The sequence below is a fragment of the Gastrolobium bilobum genome, unplaced genomic scaffold (genome assembly GCF_033153095.1).
Source record: "Gastrolobium bilobum isolate Gb01-03AN ecotype WA unplaced genomic scaffold, APGP_CSIRO_Gbil_v1 utg507369, whole genome shotgun sequence".
NCBI lineage: Eukaryota > Viridiplantae > Streptophyta > Magnoliopsida > Fabales > Fabaceae > Gastrolobium > Gastrolobium bilobum.
In genome coordinates this window covers 4,548-23,857 of record NW_026897457.1, presented here as the reverse complement: position 1 = coordinate 23,857, position 19,310 = coordinate 4,548, and the positions used below count along the sequence as shown (strand labels likewise).

General features: G+C 36.7%; 1 non-coding gene across 1 annotated transcript; it reads right to left on the bottom strand.

Annotated features, from left to right (window-relative positions):
* Nucleotides 1-17,069: 17,069 nt before the first annotated feature.
* LOC133307070 (small nucleolar RNA R71) lies at nt 17,070-17,176 on the bottom strand. The gene has a single exon (XR_009751006.1). It is a non-coding gene; the product is annotated as a small nucleolar RNA R71 (small nucleolar RNA).
* Between the last annotated feature and the right edge of the window lie 2,134 nt (nt 17,177-19,310).

Below are 19,310 nucleotides of genomic sequence, written 5' to 3'. Positions count from 1 at the left end.
ATAAAACATACATATCGCGATACTCTATCTCATGCATACTAGTCGTATAATAACATACATGCAAATAAAACAGTTTTATTTTGAGATAGTCATGGTGCTCGATCTTTTGTCCATCTTGCTTCTCAAGCTACGACTTCTTGTCGTCTATACGCCACTAGCCTAATTTCTCTAATTACAATTAAAGAAACTCCAAAACATCTTGGAGGGAAAAAATTTAAAATACAAAATTTAAATTACAAAATTTGAAATTCAAATTACATCTCTTTTAAAATAGCCCAAAATTACACATTAATTTAAAATTTCAAATTTCAAATTTCGGGCACCATGACCATCCCCTTCCTCATTTGCACCTGAAATGTTAGACAACTCACAAGTACAAAAATATTATCATATAATATATTTTTCACGTATGTCTTGATATTTAACAATTAAATATTAAAACATAATTAAAATTCAAAACTTTTTCTTAATTCTTCAATTGGCCAAATTATATAACAATTTATTATAATTCAAATTTTGTTGACTCTTTCTCAAAGAACACAAAATTAAACCAATCTTGTAGCCATTAACATGTTAATGGCCGAACCATATACCTTGTGCATATGATATAAATTTTCGAAAAATTTAATGTCATGCACATGAAACAATTCATGGAGAAAAATAAGAAAACAATCAAGGTGTTCAAAACACCTTTCACGGTCGAACTCCACCCTTCAAAAAGGTGTTTCCTTTTTAAAACTTTCATAAAGTAAAAGACAACCATGTATACATATGGATTCATGAACATAGCATTCGAAATAACATGTTCATAAAAAACGAAAACTTTAACTGTTTAAAGTATTGTAAATTGAAATCCATACGTAAAAATTGAATCTTTAACTTTTAAAGAAATTTTAACCGTGAAAAATATGATCACAAACAAGGTACCATCACCCGTCTATGGTAAAGAAACCGGGCTCTGATACCACTTGAAAGTTCGAATTGGCCTTGAAGGCCGTAGCATGTGAGAGGGAAAAAAAAAAATTTTCCGCAAGCGGAATACACATGCATGTGAAGATACATACTTTAAGACGTATGTCATACATTGTTCGTGAAAACTCAAGATGATCAAGGTAGGTCTGAAGGGTTCAGACCCTCTAACGTTGATCCACACCACCCGCGTCTAGATACAGGAACTCCTTCCAGTAAAGCCGCCGATTGATCACCACAATAAGGCTTGCTATGCGCTTAATGTGTGATGAAAGGAGACTATGTAGAAGTGTTTAGAAGAGTGAAGTTTTCAGAGAGAAAACCTCACAAGAGTAGCGCAGGAATAAGGAGAGAATGGCTTAGTCTTTTTACAAAACCCTAGGAGGAACATATATACTACTAGGTGCACAAGTAGTGATCAAGAGGTTCATGATGCAATCAGATTTTTGATCCTCAAAATCCCTTCAAAAGGGCGCACCAACAAGGAGAAATAAGAGGATTTGTTGCAAATCAAATCTTATCAAATCTTGCCAACAACATCTTTTCATATCTTTATGATATTAGGTTCAAAGCCTAATCAAATATCTGATCATATATCATCATATAATCAGCTATATGGTGCGCCCCATATAGCCTAAATAATGACCAGATACATTTGAGTAGTTGCATTCAAACTTGAATCAAATCACTCAAATATTCTCCCAACAGATCGTATCTTCTGGAGCTGATTCTGATGACTCAGCACCCCAAATCTTCTTAGATTATGTCTAAAAGATTTCCTCTTGATATGTTCCAACAAGATCTCATCTTATCCTTTTGTTATGAAACAACTTTTCATAGCTAATTCAAATTCGAATTTCAAACATTTGAATTCAAACTTTCAAACACTTAAATTTTAAATTCAAATTCAAATTCTAAATTCAAATTCAAATTTCAAATTTCAAAATTCAAATTCAAAATTCAAAATTCAAAATTCAAAATTCAAATTCAAAATTCAAATTTCAAATTCAAAATTCAAAATTTAAACATTTGATAATTAATTTAACTAATTAAATTAATTAATAATGTCTTGGACTATCCAAGCCCATTACTTAGATCCATGCGCCCTCCACCCTATCTGTGGAGTTCCAAACTACTTCTTGGGCTAATAACAATTGTTAGGCCCAATACCATTAATGCTAGAGCATCTAGACAATTAGGTGTTAGTGTGTGACCCATTAGGTCCAACATAGCCACTGACATAAATGGGCTTGGGCCCAATAAGCCCACAACCCATCTAATGACAACACAGAGCACTATCAATGCTTTGTTGCCCCAAAACTAGTTAGATTAGTGACTTGATCATCCTATTACACATATTTGGTTGCCGTATATATTTCCTTTCGTCTCGGTTACCTTCCCATAAAACCTAGGGTAAGGTGTTATCAAAAAAAAAAAAAAAAAACCTAGGGTAAGGAAGCATATCAACCCCTGCGGTTTAGGGTAAGCTTTATTCGAAATAGGGAATCTTCAATTTACAGACTCTAAAGGCAGATCATCTCATGATCTCTTTTACTATGCATAGATTCCCTGTAAATGTCATCCCGATTTCTCCGGTTTACAGATAACCTAATCTCTCACAGAGATTTGACGAATTCCTTCAGCTTATCACCCTAGCCCTGTGTTCTTTCAGGACAAGCCCAACAGTATACCTATGAGTCTCCATGTTTCAGGCAGACGAGGTGCACAATCAAAGCATGCCTTCTAGAACACAGTCTAGGTAATAACTTCTGGTCTTAGGAAAGACATACCCAAATATAAAGAGACTACTCTAATGATACTCTCTGTGAGAGTTCCTCATAGAGTCTCTTTGTGGGTCTGTTCAGTGCGAGCTATACCCTTATAGGTCCACCCACGACTTTAGCTAAGACATCTCCATATCTGTAGCACATGAGGTCTATACCTTGTATCCATATACAAGTAGATAAGTAGTGCTAGTCTTACCCGAGATCACTGACCTCATTCTCAGTATCTCTAGACTAGGAACATAAAATTAGGAATAAACATCCGGTATTCTTGAATCCTCATGATTGTGATCTCATCACAGATACTCAAGAGATACCTATTTTATTCCACTGGGTTTATCAAGTTATTCATAATATATTAACATTAATATCGAGACAGAATTATGAAACAAGATAAAGAGTGCTTTTATTTATTTTTGACAATATTAAAAAAGGTCTACATCTATGTCCTTATTTAATCATAAGATCGTCTCTAGGACACCCAAATACTAACAAGCTATACCCTTATAGATCCACCCACGACTTTAGCTAAGACATCTCCATATATGTAGCTCATGAGGTCTTTACCTTGCATCCGAATACAAGTAGATAAGTCGTGCTAGTCTTATCCGAGATCACTGATCCCCATTCTCAGTGTCTCTAGACTAGGAACATAAAATTAGGAATAAATATCCAGTATCCTTGAATCCTCATGATCGTGATCTCATCACAGATACTCAAGAGATACCTATTTATTCCAAGGGGTTTATCCATTACTCATATAAAATATTAACAGTAATATTGAGACAAAATATGAAACAGGATAAATAGTGCTTTTATTTATTTGCGACAATACAAAGGTCCACATATGTCCTAATCTAATTAAAAGATTGTCTCTAGGACATCCATATACTAACATAATCATCATAAAGCAGAAATATCAGCTAAGCTCTGGCCTCCTACCGCTAGAGGTCTCAAGCCCCGTATTACCTGATCCTGAAATTGTGCCCCAAACGTGGGGTGAGATCTCTAAACAGAAATCTCAGTAAAACAAGGGGTCCTCATGGACTTTCCACCTCCAGCTCACTTACATGTGCAATATAAGTTCCAAAAGCAGTTACACAGTATAAGTTCCAAAATAGTGCAATGCAGCAGATAATCATGTCATGTGTGTTATAACAATTTTACTGATCAGAGAAGTGCAAGAATACGTCTATTACCCACACAGTACCAGCTCATACTGTACCCGCCCCAGTACCACCCCATGGCTTCCTGGCTAGGCGAAACACCACATACATATCATAAGCATTTTGCACTTGACAGCTCCATAGCATTTCAATAAAACAGTACATGAAAACACATCATGCATATAAACCATCCCCCATGGGATATGGTGGAACAAACAATGGCTAAATCGAGGACACGAAAGCTTGCCTTGCAAGCTAATTATCCAAGCCAAGAGTCTACACAAGCTCAAGGTCCACACACAGCAGAATCACAATCTGTTTTGGACCAGCAATCATATCAATAACTATAGCTCACAAGCATATACATAAAGACAACGTTTTTCCTTTGTGTTCTATGTCTTAAGGCTTATCACAAAGCCACAAGCCCTTAATCCCTTGATTCTTACTTAACTAATTATTACAGAGGTTCAACATAACCCATCATGGGTCCATAAACCCATAAATATCACTCTGTATGAACAGAACAACTTCTGTTCTTCAAAAACCTAGAATATCCAGATATTTGTCGGGGGCATATCCGGATATCAATATCCGGATATCTCTCTGGCAATATCCGGATATCAATATCCGAATATTCATAACCCCATATCCGGATATCAATATCCGGATATTTCCAACCCAATATCCGGATATTTCGCGGCAAAACCCAGATTCTGCATTTTCGCGAGATATCTTTCCCAAGGATCCATTTTTACCGATTACAGAAGCTAACACATGCATTTCTAGGTGTGTTTAAGCTTACCCAACCCCAAGTTATTAACTTTAATTCATTACATGCATCAAGGTTCCACTTTTAACCATAGAAACTCAAGGACAAGGGTGATGATCATACCACAAGCTCAAAACAGAGGTGGATGATGCTCTTGGAGCTTTCCACACTGCCTCTACAGTTCTGACTTTCAAGGCACACGAAAATACCACTCAAGTAAGGATCTTTCTTCACAAAGTTTGCTTCTTGGAGCTCAAAGTGCCATCACCAAAGGCTCTCACCACTCAACCAGAAAGTCCAGCACCCAAAACTCAAACAAAACAGATACCAACCCAGAAACAAAGCCTTCCACACACTCCCAAAGGTATCCCTCACTCACACAAGGTATTTAGGAGAAGATTTCATGAAGGATGAAGACCCCAAGGCTCACTCAAGGAAAGGAAGAAGCAATAGAACAGTGTTTTCTGGTCAGCCACCAAGGAAACTCACGTAGCATCAAGGTATGGCTAGGGTTCTGTGCATAAGTTGTATATATACCTCACTTAAGTCTTAATCGCACTGTATTAGCGCTAAATGCCACGCTTAACATTTTAATCCCAAACTTAGGATTCTGAACCTACTCATTTTTCTAAGATTTATCATATTTTTATTTTATTTTTCGCAGTACCTTTCCGGTATGCGCTTTTCCATAGCCAGTATCAGTTCCGGCACCAGTTCTCATTATTTTGACTTGAAACTCGTTTTACAAGTCCTATATATTATTCTAGTGACATATACACACTTTTCATAATTTTCCGAGATACTTCATCGGACGCATTTATACCGGGTAGCAGAACCGGTATCTGTACTTTTCGTCATAAAAGCAATTTTCAACATTATTAACCACTTACCAATATTATTTAAGCCTCATAGTAATTATTAGGGTCAATTATGGAATTATTTCCTAATTTCACATAATTAATTAATTAACTTCCTTAATTAACGGTGCGGGTTCTTACAAGTTGCAGTCGTTTGATTTATCGTGATTAATGCTTAATTTCATACGGGATTGCTAAGGAATTAGGGTTCCAATTGGATTAAAGGGTTAGATTGCCAAGGGATTGGGATTTAACTAATTATTTTTAGATGATAATTTGTCTGAGTTATTAAATTGAACGAGCGTTGTCAATCAATCCAAAGTTTAAAGTGAGAATCATATGGTGGTGTACCTTAGCTGCAATGCTTTTTATTATTCTCTCAAAAATCTAATTTATTTTTACCATTGCTTATTAAATTGAAAATTCTATATTTTAAATATTTGTCTTTATTTTACCATCAATTCACTATTTTCCTAAACAACCGAATTTTCCAACTTAAGGGGACTGGTTATTGTGATACTTGGTTTACAAACCCTGTGGAGACGATACTCTACTCATTCATTATATTACTTGTGCGATCGGTACACTTGCCGGTGAGCATCAATCACCATGCTTCTTTTCCATACACCCTTGATGTAGTCAGACAGTTCCTCTTCCAATGGCCTTACTTGCCACAATGGAAGCACTCAGCGTCATTTTTGTCCTTGCCCTTACCTTTGGCCTTGCCCATCTTCTAATTGGACTTTCCTTTGGGCTTGAGAGGATTGGGCTTTGCAAGCTCTTTCCTTTTACCCTTATCCTTGGTCTTGGAAGACCCACCAATAAGAAGAGCTTGTGTCTTATCTTTTTGATAGATACCTTAATAGTAGTTAACATGCTTAGCAACTCAGGCAGTGTAACATTCATCGAATGCATTTTATGGTTCATAATGATCCTACTGAAAGAAAGAGGAAGCGATGAAAGAATTAAGTCATTAATTAATTCTGCGTTCATTATGAAGCCTAGACCCTCTAGCTTCTCAATGAACGCTGTCATCTTCAGGACAGTTTCTCTTCCATAGGCGCAACAGGTAAAGTTGCAATTTTACGGCCCGCAGAACAATTCTGATGTTCCAATACCAATCCATGAAATTAGGACCGGTCAACTTGTTCGTTTTGAGAAAAGTACATGGAGACAAATGATCCGATATATTAAGCTAAAATGGATGTAAAGATTAATACTGTTATAAATTAAACCATGTTATTAAAGACTTCAAATAAATGGTCCCTCTCATTATTTTATCTAAGTCAATAACCCTTATCCTTATTGACCTAGGGCTATTCTTCTTAAGAATTTCCGTAATGGGTAAGAGAATGATCGTTTCCTTTAATCTCCGTCTGAGACTGCAAGATCAAATTAAACGATGAGTTGATCATTATCAACAGTATTTCATACCTTCTCTTAACATCAGGTTGACAACTCCTTGTCACTTAGTGGTGCATATCATGCAATCAATCTGGCACTATTGCCCCAAATACATAAGCTCGTATGAGCCTGCAACTTATGCACCCGGTCAAGCACAAACCACCATCCTAAGTGTCTCTAAACTTCAAGCACTCATCTTGCCCAACGAAACAGTGGGTCCCAACTGAGTTGTAGAGAACCACCACATCGAAGGGATTCAATTTGTATCGACGATGGGAGGCAATCAAGCACTTAATAATTGTTCCTTTTAAGGGTTCCTTTTTATTTTTATTAGGGATTTACCAAGTCTCATCAAACGTGCATATTGTACTATCATTCTAGTCGTTGCCTTATGTCATACATCTACAACATACTATACTAGTCATTTTTGGACATGCACAATAGAAACATACATACGCGATTTTATGACATGCATACTAGTCGCTTTGACATACACGCATACATTCATAGGCATAATAAATCATATTTATTTTGGGATGGTCATGGTACTCATGCCATCTTCTCCCATCATGCTCCTTAAGCCGCGGCTCCTCCATGGATTCCTCCATGCCTAAAAAGCCACTAGCCTAATTTCTAATTACATATTAATTCAAGAAACCCCGAGTTACATTTGGAGTGAGTAAGGTGAGAAAAGAATTTACACAAGAGTAAAAGAAAGACAAGGCATACACGCCTTATTTACCAAAATTAAATTACAACGATTCAAATTTAATTTTGGGCACCATGATCATCCATTTCCTTTATTTGTAACTGAAAAGTTAGTAACCAAACAACTGCAAAAATATACAAAATATGTTCTATGCTTTTACATGGACATATTAACATTTAACATATCCTAAAATTCAAAATTTTATACAAAGATCATATTTTTACCGAATAAAAAAAATTAAAGATCAAATCTTTATTTGATCAAAATGTCAAAGATCATATCTTTAACCAACAAAATGCAAAGTTTACATTTTTAACCGATTAAAACGTCAAATATCAAATCTTTAATCAACGAAAACATAAAGGTCACATTTTTAACCGATTAAAATGTCAAAAAGATCAAATCTTTAATAAACCAAAATGTAAAAATTGCATTTTTATCCAAACAAAAGTACCCTAACTTGTCGATAGTAAAGCAACAAGCTCTGATACCACTTGAAAGTAGCCTTTTGTAGGCATGAACATAAAAGAGGGAAAATTAAAAAATTTGTGCGGAATAAGCAACCTTTGCCCACCCTCAATTATGTTCAACCCATGAATCATGCAATAGACACGTTAGGGGTTTAAAGTTGATACCTTTACTCGGATAAATATTCCTGATCAGATGCGTTCTTGATCAATTCTTCAGACTTGAAGAACACAAGTCCTCCGATAGAAATCCACACCACATTGTTGTCTTGTAAGAGAAGAACACCTCTTCGAATGCCCAATATCCTTCAATTGAGGTTGCTAGACTCAAGAGAAGAATAGAGATTGGGTGGTGCCTTTGGTTATTCCAAAGGAAAGATAGCCGCCACACTGGTGGAGAAAATTAGAGAAGAAGAGATACAAAACTAAGGAAAAAGAGGAGCTATATATAGATGTGGCGCCTCATTAACTTAAGACTAGGTCAAATCAGCGCCCTCATCAAATCCTAATCTTATTGGGTAATTTCCTTAATTTTTTCCAATCAATCCAATTGATTGGTTTCCCCAATTTCAGCCAATTAATTTAATTAATTAGTTTCCCTAATTTTATCCAATTAGTTGGTTTCCCAAATTTCAGCCAATTAATTTAATTAATTGGTTTCCTTAATTTTGGTCAATCAATCCAATTGATTTGTTTCCCCAATTTCAGCCAATTAATTTAATTAAATTGGTTTCCTTAATTTTGGTCAATCAATCCAATTGATTTGTTTCCAATCAATCTAATTGATTGGTTTCTTTTATTTTCTCCATCTTCAATAAACTTAATTTAATGACGATATTTAAATTTAAATTTCAAATTTGAAATTCAAAATTATAATTCAAATTAATTTTATTAATTCAACATTTAAATTAATTAAGTTACATCATGGATCAAGTCCAACTTGACCCATGATGCCATCTACTCTCTCTTGGCCCAATATGTGAACTTTTTCAACTTAATTCCATTATGCCTTATTGGGCTCAAACCATATATGCTAGAATTCAAGACAACTTAAGGTGTTTGCGTGTGACCCATCAGGCCCAACGTAGTCACTGACATAAATAGGCTTGGGCCCATTAGGCCCAATTCATCTAATGACAACAAAGAGCACTAGCAATGCTTTGTTGTCCCAGAGCTAGTTGAGTTCATCAAATGATCAACCTGTTATACCTATTTGATTACCGTGTGAATTGTCTTTTCGTCTCAGTTATACATCCCATTGACCTAAGTCAAGAAAAACGTATCAACCCCTGCGGTCTAGGGTTAGCTTTTGCCGAAACAGGGAATCTTCATTTATGAACTCTTAAGAGCTGGCCATCTCATGACTCATTTACTATGCATAGATTCCCGAGTCCCGTAAATGTCATCCCGATTTCACCGGTCTACGGATAACCTTATCTCTCACAGTGATTGACGAAATCCTTTAGCTTGTCATACTAGCCCTGAGTCCTTATGGCATACCAAGGAGTATAGCTACGAGTCTCCATGTTTTAGGCAGACAATGTATACAATCAAAGCAAACCTTCCAGATCATAGGTCTATATGACAACGTCAGGTCTAAGGAAATACACACCCAAATAATAAGAGACATTACCTTTTGATACTATCTGTGAGATTTCCTTGTAGTGTCTCTTTGTGGGTCAGTTCAGTGCGAGCTATTCTCCAATAGGTCCACCCATGAGTCAGCTAAGACATCTCCATGTCTGTAGCTCACGAGGACTCTACTTTGCATCTCCATGCTAGTAGCTGAATCATGTAGTCGTACCTGAGATCACCAATGCCCATTATTGGTGTTTCTAGACTAGGAACATATTTCTGGCAATGGAAGTGTGGTGTCATTGAGCTCTCATGATCGTGATCCCTATCACAAATCCTCAATGTGACACCTGTTCTATTCCAAGGGCTTTATCCAGTTACTCATATTCAATATTTGAGACATGCAATATGAAACAAGATAAAGAATGATTTTATTCATAAAATTTATTCATAACTAGTAAAGAAGTACATGGGTCCATCTGACACTCAGATTGCCTCTAGGACACATATATACTAACAATAGATTCAATGCAAGTTACACCGTAACTTAGTCCAACCAAAAATGCCTACACAAGGTCATTCTCATATTCATTAACATCACATAAAGACCACTCATTTGGTCATTCAAGCATTCATGCAATTGTGACATAAATACTTACCCAAATCCTTTTGGTCAAGAACCAAAGACAATCCACCAAGCTCAATAATCCTCAAGGATCCCGTCCGTGGGAGGAAACCTACAACGATCACACATAGGATCATCAATTCAATGGTGCATCAAGTCAAAACACAAGACATTACACTTCCTCACACCCACACATAGGGTTCGGTCATTAAGGCCTTAAGTATCTAACCAAGTTGTTAATTTTACTTCAACGTTCCTATGGCTTCCTAAGCCCATCACAACCCCAATTCAAGTTCACAACTTCATTATACCAATTTTACATCATTTTTCCTAAATTTCCCCATTATGGCTGAAAATTACACCTAGGCACACCCAATGATTTTTCTTCCAATTTACATGCATTACGCAATCACACAACTTATTTAAACTTGGTTCAAACCATCACCACACCAATTATACAATTTTAGAATCATCCTTCCCCATTTCCTTCATATGGCCGAATTGTACATGTCCCCTCACCAAAGGATTTTCAATTCAATTCCACACATTCAACACACCATACAACAAACAATTAACTACTACAACTACTCCACAACTCAATTTTCCAATCACACAACAATCCATTTTCACAAAGTTTCAAGTTCATCATCCAAATTTTTCTAAGTTACATGAATTTTTCTCAATAGATTTTATGAGTTCAATCATCATAAAACATCATTCTAAGATATATTTATCTAATACACAATTTCAATTTGAGGTCCCCAACCACATCAATTCACCCACACATGCTCGAGGTTTTCAATTTTCAAAATATCAAAATAATCATCAATAGGTATGGCAACTCACCAAGGATCAAGGCCTAAGACTCCTTCTCACAATACTCAAGCAATGGCTCAAGCAAAAACTCCAAGAACATCATTTTTGCTCCAAAAATCCGTGGAATGGGTGTGGATTTTCTCCCAAAATTGAGGGTTTCAAGGATTGAGAGTTGTATGATTGGGTTTGGATGGTGTTTTACTTAAACTTTTATGTAGTGAAAGTTGGATTTTGGTGGATAAATGATCAAGAAATCAAGCAACCAAAATTTCCCCCTCTAATAGGTGAGAGAGAGAATAGCGGTTGATGGGTGAGGAAGAGAGTGAATAGCGGTTGATGGCTTATGTGTCCGAAGTCACTTAAGTGGGTGGGTCCCACTTGACACCTCATTCAATTCAAATTATTTCAAATCTCCCACTTAAATCACCAATATCTAAATAATTCCTAGACTATTTAAAAACTCCAAATTTTAACATTCACCAAAGTCTTTTAATTGGCCTTGAGCAGATGAATCCGGAGTTTTTCGGTCATTCGGCGAAATCATATTTTTAAGCTGTTATGTGCACTGTGGGCACGTTCCCCCAAAACTCTAATTTTAATCAAACTTCATCAATAATCATAAATCTTAGTCCTATGTACCTTTTTCAACTTATTTCCAAGCCTAAAACTCAAAATTCACTCAGTACGCTTTTTGGTGCAACTGTATAACTATATTTTTACCCGGTAATAATACTATTCATCAAATATCTAGAAACTTGCCTAATCACTTAATTTTTCTTTCTGAATCCATTTCCAAGGTTAATTTTCCTATTTCAGACCTTCTACTAACATTTCATTTTCTAGGGTTACATGTTTGGCAATTTTTCGTTTTGCCATTTTTACGTATTTCGACTCAGAATTTAGGATTTTTCCTAATCCTACCCTTTAATCCATATTTTAGCTATAAATATAGGTTTTAAAACTATGAGACGTTATAATGGGAGCATCACGGCTCATGGGGCTTAACCCTAATATAAAATTGCTAGAGATGGGACCTAGCCAATACCCTGAAAAGAGTTTATATCCACTGAGTCAACCCATCACGCAAAACTAGGGTCATACTAAAGCCTACACTGCTACCCAACTAGAGCCAATACCAATAGATGTCATAAGCCCAACTCAATATGATCACAATGGGCTAAACAAAATAATAGAATTGCAATATCTATTAACCCGATTAATTTTAAAATAGAAAATTAATTAATTATTCATTTTCAGGAAAAATTCTTTGAGCAGAGAAATGAACGCGATATAGTGACTAGAAATTATACATCCATCCGCCAAACTGATAATGAATTATTCTTATAGACTGTTAAGGGTATGAACAAAAAGGGCCACATTTTGGGTTTGGGTGCAGAGGCGAGAAGATACAAGGCCTCACAGATGTCTGCTAGTTCGTCTGAAGGAGTTTCTACATATGAGTATAATAATACGAGAGAGCTAGTGACAACCATATCCACTCAAAATCAAGAGTTGCAGACAAAGATGACTATTATTAAATAGCAACTGATAATTTTGATGGCTCATGACTCCATGTCCACTGCTACACCTCCTAAACGTCAGGAACGTAACAAGGTTCAAGTTAGTGATGATGTGAAAGATGATGTCTGTGATGTTCAGTTACACGAGGATAGTTGATAAACAATTTATGTTCTTTTTATACAATTTGTGAAAAATACTTATTATTTGATATTGTAGTTTGATACATTTGTTAATTTGTTTTTGCAATACTTTTGATCATTAAGACTTCTTAGCTATTTGGTTATGACTATAATGGTTTGTATGGTTATAATAATTATAATTTTCAGACTAGCTTACATTGGTTATATGACTTTGACGATTTATATTATGATGATTATCAATTATAAATTTTGTTACAAAAAATTTGAAATATTTTATTGAATATATTAAGAAAATTTGAAAGTAGAGATAGAATTAGGGACATATATATTTCATCCCTAATAGGAACAAACAAGTTCTATACCTGAAATTCCATCCCAATTAGGGAGAAACATATTCCCTCCCAATTAGGGATGAGTGAATTTCGTCCCAATTAGGGACAAACACATTCCGTATCTACAAAGGAAAAATTCCTTCCATGATTCCCTCCCTATCAGGAACAGATTTTACCCTTTTATAAATCAAAAGTGTTGACAATATTAGGGATGAAAAATACATATTAAAGACAGATTTTATTTTGTCCCTAATATGGATGGAATTTTAGTTCTGTTCTAAAATGTTAGCTATGAGCTGTTCAGAGAGGAAAAAATTTTCGTCCCTAATTTATATAGCGACAAATTTATGCCTTGTAGGGACGAAATTTGTTTGTCCCTAGAACCTACTTTTTAGTAGTGCATGTATATCTCAAGCGAAGGCTAAGAGAGGGATGGTGAAGGGTACGGTGACTCTAGATTTAAGAAGAGTAACAACTCATGTATGTAAGATGCGTGATGGTCTTCCAATGGCTAAAGATGGAGTATATATAGGTGGGAAAATATTTCTTAATCATGAGAGTGCCATAACTATTTTGCCCAGTGAGGCCCACTACAATGCATAAGATAAGCATATCTTCAGACGTGTATGAGGTGAGTTGTGCAGGGAGTAAGAGATCCTCTATTATGACGGTCTAAAAATCTCATTTTGGGGAGGAAGGGGAATGACCCCTTAAATAGACCTTTGAGGGCCAACCCATAGGATAGGGCTGGTGAAGTCAATCTAGAACACTAGTGATGTAAAATGAAGAAGTATATATAAGGATTACTATATGATCGCGCATTTAACGATCCCCCTCCCCCAAATACCTTCCTTCTGCAAAGTGTCACCCCCGGGATTCAAACCCATAACCTCAACTCTAATACCACGTGTTGGATCAAACGCTTACCGTTAGGCTAAAACCTATAGTTGTTAGTTATGGCGCAACTCTTTCTACTGACCTTTAGGTAAAGAAAAGATGGCTAATGCAGAAGCACAAAAGGAGTGTGAATTGTGCCGTAACTTATTTTGCAAGAAATCAATAAAAATTAACCTTTTTTTTTTGCAAGAAACCAATATTGGTATATCAGACATGTTTTCTTTCAATTTTTGAAAAGCCAATGTAGCTTCTGAACTCCACATGAATTTGTCTCCTTTTAACTAATATATCAGATGGGAAACAATGGTTGCATAGTGGTGAACAAATCGCCTATAAAAACCATACAACCCTAAGAATGCACGCAATTGTTTAACATTTGTGGGCTGAGGCCACTCCTTCATTGCAAAAGTCTTCTTTGGATCGGCTTTAACTCTTTTTGCAGAAACAATGTGGCCGAGGTATGAAATTTCAGAGAAATCAAAATCACATTTGCTTAGATTAACAAAAAAAATGAGTGCTGAATTAAGCAAGTGAGTACCTATTCCATATGTGTTGCATGTTCCTCCAAAGACCTGCTACATACTAAGATGTCATCGAAGAAGACAATAACAAATCACCTCAAGAATGGTTGAAAGATTTTGTTCATCACTGCTTGAAACGTTGTTAGTGCATTCGTCAGACCAAAGGACATTACGAGGAATTCGTAATGACCGTCATGAATGCCAAATGCCATTTTGGGGATGTCCTCATGCATCATCCTAATCTGATGATAGCCTGCTCGCAGGCAAGTTTACTGAAAATGCAAGCTCTTAGTAGTTCATCCAATAATTCCTCAATTGTAGGAATTGGGAAGAGATCTCTAACAGTTAAGGAGTTTAATGCCCTGTAATCTATACACACCCGCCAAGTTGAATCTTATTTTTTGACGAGTAAAATAGGTGAGGAAAAAGGGCTACGACTATGTTGGATTAAACTGGCTGAAAGAAAATCAGATACTGATGAACCCTTAGTTCATCATGGTTTTTAGTAGGAATTAGGACAAATTGTGTGATTAAATGATGAAAAAAACAAGGTTAATGTCCTAAGATGTCCTCAATTACAAGTTCAAGAGCTTTATTGGAAATTTGTATGATTCTTGTAGGAAAAGCAAGCTTGAAAGGCAACTGGAGAAGGAAGAAGATTCTGGAGCTCAAGAGGAGAAAAATTGCCTAAGTGTTGAGCGCTAAAATGTCCGCACTGAGCGTTTTAGCGCCCTGCTACAGGAAGAGGCCAAAACTTGCTGGTGATGAGCGCTAAAACGCCCACACAGAGCGTTTTAGCGCGCTGCTGCACTTAGAAGATGGAAAATTGCTGGTCTTGGGCGCTAAAACGTTCTGCAATAAGCGTTTTAGCGCCCTGAAGTGGAAAAAGGACTCTGGTCTCCACCGCTAAAACGTCCAAATCAAGGGTTTTAGCGTTGGAGTCAGTTAAAGTCAGTTGAGCATTCACCAAGTTTAGACGCTAAAACGGTCATTCCTTAACGTTTTAGCGTTGGAGTCAGTTAAAAGTAGTTGAGCATACGTAAAGCATGGACGCTAAAACGGGCACTTATGGACGTTTTAGCGCCCACATCAGTTTTCTGTTTTTAATTGTAACACTATAAAAGGCAAAGCCTTCACACTTAGAAGATAATCTGGATCTGAAGAGCTCTGATATATTCTCTCTCTCTTAAACTTTAGTCTGACTTCTCTCTAAATTCTCTTGTAATAGTTTGGAGATTGAAGACTTTCAACATGGAAATGAAGTTTGATTATTCTTCTCTTGTCTGTTCCTTAGTCATGTCTGAGTAGAGTGTTTGTAGTCTGAATGCAATAGAACTCCATGATAATATTATGTCGATCTGATTAATATGATGAAGTATTTTTCATGTGTTGATTTGAGATTTTCTGATTTAATTATTTCTATCAAGGAATTAAGACTTTAGTATGTCATGCATGTATTAAGAAAGAGATCACCAAGGGATTGGGGTTTCCGATTAATGTATCTATCAGGGTAGTAAGAGATTACATCTTGATGATAAGTAAAAGGTTGATTAACATCACATGGAAAAGAATTCATCATATGATCAGTTTTTACATGAGTTATTATGGAGGAAAGTTGTTTTCTGACTACTTGTTGTTTTATTAATTATTAATCCATATTTATTTTGTGTCAAATTACTTACAATCAATTTTCTGGTGACAAATTATTCATGACTTTTACAAATTCTTATCTGATTCAAATTAGTTTTCTTTGGTTTATTGGTGCTTGAACACAATTCCTCGTGGGAACGATCTTTACTCATCATTTTATTACTTGTACGACTAGTGCACTTTCTAAACGTCCAACAAGTTTTTGGCGCCGTTGCCGGGGAATTTGTTTTTCAATACTAACTGATACCATAGAATTCTGAGATTGAATCCTTTTATTTTCAGTATTTTAGTTTATGTTAAGTTTTTGGTCAATTTTGATTCTGGTATATGCGAGGTACACTTCATCCGAATTTGTTGTTGTATGATCCAGAATTAGAAAGGACATTGAGGAAGCACAAAAGGGCAGCCCGGCAAAGGAGACAGTTGCAAGAAATTGGTGAATCCAGTACGATTAATCAGGAAAAGATAATGGCAGAGAATCACAGACCACCACCACCACCACAGAGGACACTGGGAGAGTACATGACTCCTGCAGTGATTCCTCCAATTGGGAGTGTTGTGCGCCCAACAGTGGAGCCCAACAACTTTGAATTGAAGCCTGCTTTGATACATTTGGTGCAGAAGGATCAATTTGCTGGAACCAGTGCAGAGGACCCTTACTTGCACATAGAGAACTTTCTGTTGTTGAGTGATACTGTGAAGATAAATGGTGTCACAAGAGATGCAATTTTGTTGAGACTATTCACTCATTCACTGACGGATGATGCAAGGAGATGGCTGCAATCATTGCCACAAGGAAGTATAACAACTTGGGATGATCTGGAAACCAAGTTCTTGCAGTGGTTTTTCTCAGCATCCAAGAGGGCCAAATTGAAGGATGAGATTACAAGCTTTAAGCAGAAAGAGTCAGAATCCATTTATGAGGCTTGGGAGAGATTCAAGACTTTGTTGAGGAAATGTCCACAGCATGGAATTGAGGCATGGCAACAAGCAGCAATCTTCCTGCAAGGAATGACCACTAACACTAGAACCTTGGTGCATGCCACTGCTGGTGGATCATTGACTACCAAGACTCCTCAAGAAGCCTTGGATATCTTTGAGTCATTGGCATCTCAGGAATTTGATAATGCCCCAGTGGCTGACAGAAGGACAGGAATCATCAGGTTGGATGGGTATGATACTCTGTTGGCAAGGAATGATCAACTGATGCAGACACAGAGACTATAGCAGCAACAGTTGGATACCCTTATTAAGCAACTCTCTTCACAAAAGGTAGCTTCTGTGGAAACCAAGAGTGTATGTGCTATCTGTGGCAAAGGCCATGTGACAGAGGAGTGTGATTATGGGGGATCACCAGAACAAGCAGAGGTGAATGGAGTGTGGTATGATCAGAATAATCAAAGGAACTACAACAATCAGGGAAGGAATGTTTATGTGCCACCATGGAAGAACAAGAATCAACACCCAGGATTCAGCTATAGTTCCAACCATCAATTGAACCCACCATTACATCCTCCACCACCACATATGAAGGAGCAGTCAAGTGATCCTGCTGCATGGGAGAAAGCGTTTGCTCAGTTATCTAAGACAACTCAGGATTATATCCAGGGGTCTAATTCATTCAGGGAAGAGACAACTGCATTCATGCAGGAGACCAGAACTTCTTTCAGAAATCAGGAAGCATCAATCAGAAATTTGGAGACCCAGATTGGTCAATTATCAAGACAGATATCAGAGAGACCACAAGGGAAATTTCCAGGTGATACATTAGTGAATCCTAAGGAGCACTGTAAAGCAATTATGACAAGAAGTGGGTTGGTACTTCAACCAGTGAAAAAGAATGTGGAAAATAAAAAGAATGAAGAAGAGGTTGTGGTTGAAGATGTAGTCTCTGATGATGAAGTAGAGAAGATGAGAAATGAGAAAAGTGAGAAGGAAGTAGTTGTTAGAGATGTTATAGTTGGAATTGAGAAAGAAGAGGAAGGGAAGGACAATAAGAATGAAGGAGAGGTAGAAGTTGGTAAAAATGCTTCCCCACAAAAGATGATGAAGTGGGAAAAGAAGAAGATGGCTGACAAGAAAGAACAGCCAGTTATTTTATCTCCCTATGCTAGAGTTCCCTACCCTCAAAGGTTGAAGCAAGAGATTCAGAAACAGCATTATGCAAGATTTCTGGATATCTTCAAAAATTTACAAATTAACATACCATTTTCTGAAGCACTGGAAAATATGCCTCACTATGCAAAGTTCATGAAGGATCTTCTTACTAAGAAGAGGAAATTAACTGATGGTGAGACAGTGGCCCTAACAGCAGAGTGTAGTGCCCTAATCCAGAAGAAGCTTCCAACAAAAATGAAAGATCCTGGAAGCTTCAGTATCTCTATTGCTATAGGAGATGTGGAGGTGGGAAAGGCATTGTGCGATTTGGGAGCCAGTATAAACTTGATGCCATTGACAGTATGTAGAGCTTTGGGAATCAACACTTTGAAGGAGACCAATCTTATTCTGCATCTTGCAGATAGATCTATCAAGAGGCCTGAAGGTGTGGTTGAAGATGTCTTGGTCAAGGTAGACAAGTTTATTTTTCCAGTGGATTTTGTGATTCTTGACATGGAGGAAGAGGATACAGAAAGTCCTCTATTGTTAGGAAGACCCTTTTTAGCAACTGCAAGATCTTTGATAGATGTTGAACAAGGAAAGTTGTTGCTAAGGGTGGATGAGGAAACAGTCACAATTGATGTATTTGAAACTATCAAGCACCCTGTTGATGTGGGGGATTGTTTTAGATTGGATGTGATACAGGAGGTTGTGGAAGAAGTGAATAAAGAAGAAGAATTCTCAGTTGAGGAAGAAAGATCAGAAGAAGAGACAGGTACAGAAGATTACCAAGAAGAGCCAGAAGTGGAAGAGCTTGAGAAGAAGATTGATGACATTCCAAAAGGAGCACCTAAGGTAGAACTTAAAGAATTACCTTCACATTTGAAGTATGTGTTCCTTGGGGATGATCAAACATATCCAGCAATCATTAATGCAATGTTGTCTGATGAGGAAGAAGGAAAGTTGATTGAAGTACTTAAGAAGAATAAGCTGGCAATTGGTTGGCAATTT